This window comes from Rhinatrema bivittatum, chromosome 5 (genome assembly GCF_901001135.1).
Source record: "Rhinatrema bivittatum chromosome 5, aRhiBiv1.1, whole genome shotgun sequence".
NCBI lineage: Eukaryota > Metazoa > Chordata > Amphibia > Gymnophiona > Rhinatrematidae > Rhinatrema > Rhinatrema bivittatum.
In genome coordinates this window covers 14,359,998-14,372,155 of record NC_042619.1, presented here as the reverse complement: position 1 = coordinate 14,372,155, position 12,158 = coordinate 14,359,998, and the positions used below count along the sequence as shown (strand labels likewise).

General features: G+C 42.7%; 1 protein-coding gene across 1 annotated transcript in view; it reads left to right on the top strand.

The window, feature by feature from the left end:
• CLPB (ClpB homolog, mitochondrial AAA ATPase chaperonin) overlaps positions 1-12,158 on the top strand; it is a 346,145-nt gene that overhangs the window by 24,653 nt on the left and 309,334 nt on the right.

Below are 12,158 nucleotides of genomic sequence, written 5' to 3'. Positions count from 1 at the left end.
TGGGTGGGAAGAAGGAAAGGCCATGTTGCTGCTGCCGCTCCCCTCAAATGCTTTCACCAGCTTTGCTGCTGCTTTCCACCCAGGCAGTCAGTATTTTCATGCCGAGGAGAAGGAGGGAAGAACAGCTGGACTAGGAAGCGCAGTATCCTCCCAGCGGAAGATGGTGACGTGCATTTGTGACATAGCTTAAGAACCACTGCTCTACCCTTTTGAAGGCCCAGAAGAGTTATACCTCTTTGGCTTATTTTTGGGTCTACAAAATTATATAACTGAATAAAGTATGGCAACCTTAAGTTATAGATTATTAAATAGCCATACATAAGGAAAACTTCATTTACTGTTTATAAAGACCTCATAAAATTTCGGGTGATTAAAGATCACTTATTATATATTTAGTGAACAGAGTTAACATTTATCTTAATTTCACAGTCTTGATTGCTCTGTAGGCCCAGATTTCTTCATAATGCCGCTCCAAGTGTTTGTTTTTCAGTTTCATGCCTTTGTTTGGGTCTGGCATCAATTTGAAGCCTTCTGTAGGGAGTGCTTAGTGTCTCTGTGGCGAGCGGATATCTCTAGCTTTTTAGCCTTTCTTCAGTGAGGTTTGGATAAAGGATTGACTCTAAATTCTCTAGGTGGCTGCTAGCTCCTGTTTCAGGAGTAGAGTTCAAAGGTTCTCGCTTGCCTCCCATCAGGATGTTACTTGGTTTCATGGAGGAGTAAAGAGATTGCTTCTTGCTTTCCAACTAGTAGTTCTTCAGTGGGACTGCAGCCTGGTTCTTAAGGCTCTTGTGACGTCTCCTTTTGAACCACTGAAACATACCTCTGTCAAAGGTCTCGCTGTCAAGGTGGTTTTTCTGGTAGCGATCTCTGAGCTTCAGGCCCTCTCTACAAAAGAGGGCATATCTCTATAAAAGGTGTATCTCCAGCTTCAGGCCCCTCTTGTGGAGATCATTTTCTGTTGTTTTCTTCAGTGGATTCAATTTCTATTTGACTGGTTCACTCTTTCTTGCCTAAGGTATTGTCTGATTTCCATCTGAATCAGTCCATTTTCTTGGCAGCCTTCAGGATAGTATCAAGTCTTTGAAATTTTGGATGTCCGTCAAGTTCTCATTAGGCAGTTGGAGATCGCTACTTCCATCAGTTTGATAAGTTGTTTTGTTTGGAGGATTGCATAAGGGAGAAGCAGCCTCCAAAGCCAAAAAGATACTTGGGTGCACAGGGAGAGGGATGGTCAGTAGAAAAAAGGTGATATTGCCCCTGTATTGGTGCCTGGTGAGATCTCATTTGGAATACTGTGTACAATTCTGAAAACCGCACCTTCAAAAGGATAGAAACTGGTTAGAGTCAGTCCAGAGTGTGGCTACTAAAATGGTCAGTGAATTTCAGTCTAAGGCATATGGGAATAAACTGATCTAAATATGTATACCTTAGAGGGAAAGGCAAGATAGGGGAGATATGATAGACATATTTAAATATCTCAAAGATTTCCATGCACAGGAGGTGAGTCTTTTTCATTGGAAAGGGGTTCTAGAACGAGGGGGTCATGGGATAAGGTTGAAAGGGGGTAATGGATGCATGTAACTGCCTCCCAGTGGAGGTGCTGGAGATGAAAACAGTATCTAAATTTAAGAAAGCACAGGGATAGCAGGGGATCTCTGAGGGAGTGATGGGAGTCATAAAGCTAAATCAGTTGGGCGAATGGGCAGACTAGAGCGGCCATATGGTCTTATTTTGCTGTTATATTTCTATGTATTAAGGAGATAGCTACTTCCTCGTACTTGTTCAAGGGTCATCAGGCTCCAGAGGTTCTCTGGGGCTCATTCAGCTAGAGCACAGTCATCCTCCAGAGTGGAAGTGATGGCCATAGCTCCAGATGATGATTGCAAAGCAGCTCCTTATTCATCATTGCATTCTTCCTTGAAGCATTAATGAATTAGATGTTTTCATTAAGGAGGATGGTGCTTTTGGGGCTGGTGTTCTCAGGCTGGCTCGGACTTCCTCCCTGCTTTGGTACTTCCCATTTGATTGGACTGGTGTAGCAGGATGATAAAGGAGAAATTTTGTTACCTGTTATTCTTCTTTCCTTGAATCCTGCTACATCAGTCCAGCATCCTCCCAGGAAGCTGGGTCTTAATAAAGAAGAGGGTTTTTCTCTGCAGAAAACTGAGGTACATAATGACATTCTTCAAAGATTCTTTTCTCAGGGATCGTAAGAGAGCATCCTCTGGGCCTTGCTTTTTCTTATTCCTCATTCTCCTTCTTCCTCTTGTCCTTTAACTTTTTCTTAAGAAGAGTTAGTCTTGTTTAAGAGAATTCTTCCTTTTAAAACTTGAAATTGTTAATTGTTGAATATTTTAATACTTTTATTTTTCAGTGCATTGTCATTACTAGCTTTTTCTAGGTTGCACCACACACGTAGTAGGGATACGATCACAGATAACTGCTCTGTGCTGGCATGGGGAAACACTCACCTGTCTGGACTGGTCTAGCAGGATTCAAGGAAAGAAGACCCTGACCGTGATTCACAAATCCATATTCTCCCACAACTTAAATTGGCTTGATGAGCCCTTCCGCCCAATACGATCTAACCATTCCACCAGAGCCTCCAACAATGGGACCCTCCACGTGCCTTCCCTAAAAATGGCACACCTCACCTCCACGAGGGATCGAGCCCTCTCTATTGCCGGACCCACACTCTGGAACTCGTTACCCCCTAACCTCCGGCTCGAGACCTGCTCTTCTAAATTCAGGGCCAATGTAAAAGCCTGGCTTTTCAAGCAAGCTTACCCCAATAACTCCTCCCCCCCATAACCCCCCCTGGCGCCCCCCCCCTTTATTAGTACTTACTGAACCTTGTACAAAGTTCTGGGCACAACTGCCACACTACTATGTTATTGTTTAACGGCTCTCAATCGTCTTTTGAGCAGCCCTTCATTTTGTTCTTCTCTAATCTTTACTTTTACTTGCTCCTATGTGAGCCCTCCCCCAATACCTGTTCATTGTATTTTCCACTCTTTAGTTATGATGTAAACCGATATGATATGTCCCTACTAATATCGGTATAAGAAATTCTTCAATAAATAAAAAAATAAGATTAATAGGTAACATTTCTGTATCTCATCTCTGGCTTTTCTCCTTTCTCTGATGTATCTGAAAAATGTTTTGTCACCTTGCTTTACCTTATTGGCAATCTTTACACTTAAGCTTTTGCTATCCTGATTTTTCCTCATTTCTTTCACCTTCACCAGATATTCTTCTCTGTGTTTCTGTTTTTGAGTTCCTATGTATTTTTCGAATGCCTATTTTCTTGCTTTTAACTTTTTAGACACGTCTTGGGAGAACCATCTCTGTTTCCTCCTATTTTTTATTTTTCTTACATAAAGGTTTGTTGACTCTTATTATAGCTCTTTTTAATCTGGTCCACTGATGTTCCACTTTACCCATCTTAAAGATCAGTGCTCCACACCCCTGACCCTATCAGCAGCTATAACGGCAACCACCTACAAGTAGAAAAGGTCATCCTCAGCATTACAGGAAGCCTATACTTCTATTCATGAAGAAGTATCCTTTTCAGTGACCCCCTTTACAACAGCAGTAGGAGCAGCAGCAGCAAAGTAGGTCTTATGCTAGGGAGAGAGCTCAATCCAGGCTTCTCTAGCAGACACAACTAAATTTTAATTCCAGCTTTTGACTACAGGATTAAAGTTCTCAGATTTGAACAGACTTACAGTGGGGGGAAGGCTTCAACATTTCAGCTCATTATGGTCTTTGATGACAACAGACTATTGGATATTAAAGATCATATCAGGGATATCAATTATATTTAAATATCTTTATTAATATCTGCTCAGTAGCAAACAGTACTTCAAGTGAAAACTACAAAAAAAGACAATGTACAGTACATAACATGAGAATACTGATAAACCATGCAAAAAAGTTACAACCAGTCTTATGATAATATAGGTCAATATAAACTTTTGTCACTTTTCTCCCAACCCTGCATACCCACCCAACATATTTTGAACCATAATATTCTTTGATTAGATCATACTTTGTGCTCTTGTACGCCTGATCCCTTCTGTATATCCTAAGTCTTCCCTCTTCCTCCACTACCTAACCCCCACCCCTCCACTCCTATCACCATTCCTTGTGTAATATCTAGTGTGGATATTAAAGATTTCTCTACAGGGTATTCAAAATTAAACTCCTAGCTCTGCTAGAAAGGCGCTGTATATATACAGTAAGTCCCACATTTCCAGAAATTGAGTCCTGGAATGGAAGGACGAGTGAGCCGCCAATGACTCCATAAACATATTATGGACAGCATTATGCCATTGCCAATAAGAGGGTGGCGTGACTACCCTCCATGCCAATAAAAAAAGAGCGTTTCCTCTGAACCAATAATTTCCGAACCAAAAACTTCTCCCCTATTTTCTGAACATACTTGGATAAGCCGACTTCAAACAATAAGAGTTTTGGTTGTAAAGGAATATCACACTCCATCAACTTGTTAATATAAAACAAGATCCTAGATCAAAAACGAGAGATTATGGGACAGCTCCAAAATGGATGAGTAAGAGAATCTTTATCCAGTGTGTATTCAAATAATTTGCAGTGGGAACAATATGGGCCTTAAATTCCATTTGTTGGGAGAAGAAAGCCCTATGTAAAAATTTAGTTTGCATTTCTCTTAAATAACTTTTAGTAGTTAAGCTCTTCACTGCCTTGATGCAAGTTAACAAGTTATTACTTTATAATGAAAAACCACTCTCCTGTCTCCACCGCTCGCAAAGAATAGGAACTCATTCTTCATGTTCCAGCTTTTGTAATTCTTTATTAATCAATGAAAGAGAAATTTTTCTATGCTCTGAGTGGAAAAAAAAAGTATCTATTTTATCTATCACCGGCATATCCAGCTTTTCCCAAGCTTTCTGCCAAGCTTGCTGCTTCTGCCACAGATTGACACCAATGAACTCCCTCTGTGAGTCAGTTTAGCTGGATACAGCAGAGCAAATCTCTGGCCAGCTTGTGAAGACATGTGCACACTGGGAAGAGTAATCCTGGAAAACCAAGATGTTCCTCTTATAAGTAAGTTTCTTGCCCGAACACAAGGTTTACAAGATCACAATCTTATAGGCAAAGTCTAAAACTCTTGCAGTCACCACCTGTGGTTTCTCTGATTTATTTTGATGTTTCCCCAACCGGTGCGCGCTCTCGATGTGTAACGGCCCCCTTGGTTCATTGAGATTCAATTCACTTATGAGCCAGGATTCTGAAAACAACAAGGCCGGCTTCTGCCAAAGATTCGGGGAGGCTGACTAACCTGAGATTGTTTCGCTGAGTTTGATTTTCTAATTCCTCAAGTCGATCTTCATGCTGCTTAAGCAGCATTTTTATGCCGGTCGTTTCAGCCCCGATAGCCGTGATTGCATCTTGATTGGCAGAGACCCGTTATTCAGTCTCCCCGAAACAAGTCTCCTAGGTAACCATGCGTTCTTGCATTTTGACTAATTTAGCAGACAATTTTTGAAACTCCGGTTCTAGGGCCCTGACTACTGCCACTTTTAATTCAGCAATCACGACTCCATTCAGTAAGGGAACCTCAGGCGACTGTCGTGCCTCCGCCATTTTGTTGCTAGGCCACGGTTTCTCTTTATCTTTATCTTTGTTCCGTCTCATCGGCAGGGCTGACATTCCCAGAACCCGCGTCCTAGTGATAAAGAACAACAATCTGCATTCCTGCCAGTCAAAAAAGTACGGTAAAAGAGGTTGATGGAGACAGATGAAGCAAAAGTTGGTATGGAGCAAGAGACTTCACATCTCACGCCATTCACGGCATCACATGACCCTAACACCACCAGCGATATCAATTAAATTTCAAAACCTTGCATTGAAATAATCACTCCATGAATTCTGTTAACCTTCCTTTGATTAAATGTGGTGGATCCAATCCCTATCCACAAAGAAACCTAAGATTCTACTCAAGTACTTCCTTGTTTTGAAGAAAACCAGTAGTCGCATCCCATCTTGGACTTGAGAAATCTCAGCAACTAACCAAAGAAAGAAAAGTTAAATATAAACTCTTTAGAATCATCAGCCCTTATTTAGAAATCGGCGACTGGACCTCAGAGAGGCCTTACACGCATGTCAGTTATCAAGGCTCATAGGAAATTTCTTCCTTTCACCACAGCCAATGGATTTTATTGGTGGAGTGCTCTCCCTTTTGGCCTTTTGGGAGCACCCAGAGTGTTGACAAAATGCCTCGCTGTAGTTCTTGCTTATTTAAGGAAGAAAAATGTCTTTGTTTTCCCTGTTCAGATGATGACCCATATCCAGTAATTCTTTTCATGAAGCTCTTGCCTCCACTTTCTGTACAGTGAACATCCTTCAGTCCATAGGATTCACCATCAATTTACCAAAATCCAATGTGCAAGAACACACAAACTAGATTTTATAGGAGCTTGCCTGGATACCACACTGGGAAAGGCAACAGAGTGTACATGATCTCACCAAAGTTTATCCAAACAGGGAAGTTTTAGCCAGCTAGGCCATATAGCAGTAATAGTTCATGTTGCATCATTTGCAAGCTCAATGCCACTTAAAGCTCAGAAATTACTGCAAATTGTCACGATTTTATTACTCGATTTAATTCTTTTCTGAGTACAGTCTCATCTTGATTTAGTTCTAACAGACTGAAGTTTTGTGGGTAAAGAACCCATCTATGCTTTTCTCTCCCCCCCAATACTTTTGCTAGAATGGTTATTTTTAATCCTTAGTCAGCAAGTGTGCTTTAGGCGTGACAGTGCATGCTGATCTTTCCTTTGCTCTTAAGATTTCTTCAGTGGTTCAAGCTTCCTTGTGTGACTTGTGGATACTCTGTCACCTGTGTCCTTTTTTATCCCAAGCAGATATGGCAACTGTTCTTCACAGCTTAGTGATTACCAAGTATGTATACTGCAATCCACTCTATTTGGGTTTACCTCACAAACAAGTATTCTGTTTGGAGAGAACAAGGTCTTACAGAAAATCTTCACAACTGTTCCTCTCCTTCAGCTCAGGCAAACAAGGATTTTAAGTTACAAAATGACCTCTTTCCACATGGATTTCTGATTGCATCTCTTATTGTTATGATCAGTCAGGAGAGCTTCAAAGTAACGTAAGGACCTATCAAGTCAGAGCTATCATAGAAAACATCTGCAAAGCTTCCACCTGGCCTTGTATCCCTACCTTCACTGCTCTTGACTGCCTGTAGTTTTAGCCAAGCAGTGCTCAAAAGCCAATTTAATATGGCAAGGTCCAAATGTTGAGAGCTTTTGGCTGAAGAATTAGTGGTTTGTGAATCTTATAGCTGACACATTTCCATGTGCTCTGTGTTGGCTCTTAAGATATAGTCAGCTCACTAGTCACCAATATGTTTTTCTCTTTTAGTCATAAAGATCGTGCATGAATGGACATTTCAGCAGACTTCAGCTCTCAGAATGCTTTAAATCTATAATTAAGTCCTTAACCTTACTCAAACTTGAATGAAAAATCCAAGATGATACGCAAACGTGGAGTTTGTGGGGCTTTTAAAATGTGCATCATCCAACTGTATATGCATGGTCAGTGATCACTCAGGTGAAATGGTGGTGATGTGGATTCATAGCAGTCAGAATTAATGGTTTCTTAGTTGCTAAACTTCAAATATTTGGTGCCAAAATATAGTTTATTTGGTTAGATTCATGACTGTAAGAAAGGTAGCTGTGACACTTTGTGTACGGTATTCTTTGCTTTCTTATTTCTCGTGCCAGTGATTTATAAATAAATATTTAAATGATAATTGCAGAGAGGATTTTATTGAATTGAGAGAGAATGTCAGCTGGTAAAATACATTTATCAGTCACCATATTGTTATTGATTCCAGGACCTTTCAGGCAGGCTGGGATAAAATGAATGGCGGCCCTGATTCCTCAGGACATGAGTTCAGCAGGATTTTCTCTTCCTGTGTTTAGGATTTTGTGAACGATATGTTTGTATGTTTGACGCTTTTTGTGCCTGGGGTTTTTTTTTAACAAAACTTTTAAGCTGCAGAGCGAGCTGGAATCATCAAAATAAAACATAACCTTTTTCTGAGTTCTCTTGTTTTCTTGTCTCTAGGTTGTTTTTTTTTTAACCATAGAAGGTGGGTTTATAACCTACCCAATACATTTTTAACAACTCATGTACCAATGTCCTGTGATTATTTTTGCTTGTAAGAATGTCAGCATCACTTGGAAAGCTGCTCTGTTACCCATGCAGTAACCATGTCTTGGGGTAGCTTATTCCAAGTGTCTGTCTTTTGTGTGAAAACGGGACTTGGTTCCTGTGAATCCTAATGCTTAAAGGGGAGAAAAATCGGAACTATTTCTGTGGATTAACCCATGTTGATCCATGAAAACCTTGGTCTGATTATCACCTCTCACAGCACACAGACGTTTACCTGGTAGAAAAAATGGGTGGACTTAGTTCAAGGGAGGGAGATTGCACACCGAGATTCCATGATCAAATTTGTAGGTGAAGTTTCTGGTGCATATTTTGAGTTTGCTTCAGTGCATGGGCACTTAAGGCTGGCTCCATTTTCAAATAGCAAATCAGCTTGCATGCCCATAGAAAAGCTTATTGCCTTCCTCATATTTTATTTAATGTCTACGTGGTTTTGTAGAATATTGGTGGTCATTACCTCCTCATGTTTCTAGTAGGTGAAATTTCTTTTGCTGCATCCTGGGATGCTGTTTGCTTTTTGACACATGTTCCCAAATGTTTTGAGACCAGCGTCCTGGCCACCAGGGCTTGCCTCTGCACTTTGATTGCTGCTTCCCTGGTTGCCCCTTAGAAATGTCCTATTGTCCTCCAAAGCTGAAGGTACCTAGGGACAGGTGCCCACAGTATCACTTTGCATGTGTCGTCTTGTATCCTGGCTTTGGGGCCTGCTTGATTACTGTAAGGGAAAGTTACTGACGTCGTAGTAGACAGTGTGTGCTGCTCCAGGCTGTGTACAGAAGCGGAACAAGGAAAGAAGAGTTGCAGATGGAGCCGTGACGCTGGGCAGGATACTCTTTCGCCCAAGTCTGGAAACGGCATGCCCGGCCAGTGGTCCCGAGTCAGACGGAGGACTGTTCCTCTGTTGTTACTGTCAACACGGGTCTTGTGTGCAGCTGGGATTGGATTTCATCACTGCTGATATGATCTGCCCTCGCTGTTTGTGTGTCTCACTGCTGTCACTGGGGGAGCCTGAGCCCTGAAGGCAGTGTGTGTTCCTGGCATTCACCTGCTCTGTCTGGTCTCACCCTTCAGCGGTGGGGACGAGGTCTGCTGTATGTTAACAGTTCTTTCCAGTTATACCCGACATTAATGGGGGGGAAGATACTGGAGCACTGCATCCTTCATGGAAGATTGGAATACACTATTTATTCAGTCGAGTCTGTTTGCAAATTCTCACTTGCTTAGGTCCCAACATTCTTTATATTAGATGGAAATATCACAGGCCGAGCCTGTGGGTGTAATATCCTGGGTGAGACATCTTGAGCAGGGTTTTGCTTGGACTTCCTGCTAGCTGAGTCCTCTTAAGAACATAAGAAAGACCATGCTGGGTCAGACCAGTGCTCCATGGAGCCCAGCATCCTGTCTGCGATGGTGTTCTGTCTGGCTCCCCTGGAAGGTCCTGGCACATCCGAATGTGTGAGTCTCTCTGCACCGGGTGCAAAAATATGGCCTCTCCCCAAAAAGCAGATAACCATCTCGCTACTGGACTGCTGTCCGCATCCTTTTCAGTTACTTTCAACAATTCTTTCTGTGATTTCTTTGGGGCTTTTCTTCACTCTGTGGCAGCATTTCTTTTTTAAATTTGAGTGAGGGCTTGTTTTGCACTTATTTGGTTAGAGCACTAGGTGGACTCTGTTATGTAAACTTTCTCCCTGCCCCCTAATTGGAGAACAGTGTGGATTTGACCCAGGAGTGGGAATAACAAATAACAGCCAGGAGCTGCTCAAGGCAGTCTGCTGCCTGAGGCGAGGGATGAGTGTGTGCCCCCCCTGCCCCTCCCTCATACACAGGCACTCACTCTCACAGGGCCAGTCTCTCACTCTGTTACACATTTTAGACCTTTTCTTCAGCTGCCAGCAACAGGGAAAGGCTGGTGGCACTGCAGGGCCTTGCTTTTGCTGACAGGGAGTAGGAACCCTGCCAGCATGTTACTTCTGTGTCACCGTGGCAATGGCACCTGGGGCGGTCTGCCCACTTCATCCCCTTTTGTACATCTCTGAGATGGAGACCCCAGCTGTGGGGGGTGGGGGAATTCTGCACGGGTCCTTTGTTGCTTTGGCTACAGGATGAGGCGGCCACTAGAGGAGTTTGGCGGGGGGGTGTCGGTTTTTGCCGCTTCCAAAGTTTGCTGCCTGAAGCGGCTGCCTCACCCTGCCTCATTATAGAACCACTCCTGTTGAAAGCTTTGTCACCTCCCAAACAGCAAACAAGCTCAGTCTCACTTCCCACAGCAAGCAAAAATAGTTTTGCAAGCTAGACAGTAGGGATGTGCATTCATTCAGGATGAATTAGGCAATTTCAACGAAATTGCCTAATTCGTCCTGTTTCGGGGACAACGAATCCCTGAACTAATTTTTCCCATTAGTGCCCTGAATTTCAAAGGCCCGAACCGTGGGAAATACGATATTTGCACATCACTATTAGACAGAACCCAGTTTTCATACAGTTCGACTCCCCCGACACCCCAAGTTTTGGGGAGAGCACCACCAAGTTCCACAGGCAGATGAAAGCAGCTGCGCTGACCGTACGCTGCGCATGTAGTTCAGTCTCGCGCCTTGGTGCTCATTTTGGAAGCACACTGGGATGCTAGAAAGCCAGCAGAATTCACCAAAACATAGAAAATGGCTTTATGCCTCCTCGTCAAAAAAATAATGAAATCTAAAATCTTACAAAAAAATCTTCAAGGCTGTGCCTCCTCTAACATACAGGCCGATTCAGTAAAGTCCGCGGGAGAGCGGGCGAACGCACAGGCCACTCGCCTGTGCGCGCGATTCAGTATTTAAATGAGACCCGGCGGTAGAAACGGGCAAAAGGAGTGGCGGCTGTCAGCGGGTTTGACAGCCGATGCTCAATTTTGCTGGTGTCTGTTCTCGAGTCCGCTGACAGCCACTGGCCAACTTCAAATTTTTTTTTCTTCTTTTTTTTTACTTTTTTTTACCCTTCGGGCCCTCCGACTTAATATTGCTATGATATTAAGTGAGAGGGTGCACAGAAAAGCGGTTTTTACTGCTTTTCTGTGCACTTTCCCAGTGCCTGAAGAAATTAGCGCCTATACCTTTGGGTAGGCGCTAATTTCTAAAAGTAAAATGTGCGGCTTGGCTGCACATTTTGTTTTCTGAATCGTGCGGGAATACCTAATAGGGCCATCAACATGCATTTGCATGCACTGTATTGGCCCGATAGTAATGATGGCAGAAAAGGACCCAATGGTCCATCCAGTCTGCCCAGCAAGCTGCTTATGATTGTATGTGCTGCACTGTGCAGGTTACCCCATGTTTCTCTCAAGAATAGTAACTGCCACTCTGTGCAGGTATCCCCCCAAGCTTTGGGATAAGGATGGTAATATTTACTATCTTGCTCCAGTAGTAAATAAACATCTAAACATCAGGGGGGTGAATTTTCAATTGTGCATCTGTCGTAAAAACTACACCTGTATTTTTCAGCATGAACCACACACAGCTGGTTTTTAAACACAAGGAAGCTGTATATATTGTTTCTGAATACCAGCTTCCCATGTAGCTAAAAATTTCTGTGTACGGTTCCATGGTATTAAATGATGATGTAAAATGCGCACTGATATTTTTGAAACTTAAATGTACGCATGCATCTGCTGGAATTCTTTGCTTTAATGCGATCAGAAGCATGTACATGGGTTTAGCCATTCTACCCATGTGGATCCTGGGTAAGCCTTGGAAAATGTACCTTAAACATTCTTTCACTAATGCAGATTTTCTAACTGACTTGCATTTCAGTGCTGCTGCGATCCTGCATGGGGCTAAGAATCCCTTTAAAAACAAGCCTTTCAGTCTATTGCTAGAAACATTTCAGGCCATACAAAGTTTATGGCCTCCTTCTGGTCAGAGGTTTCAGATGTGGGC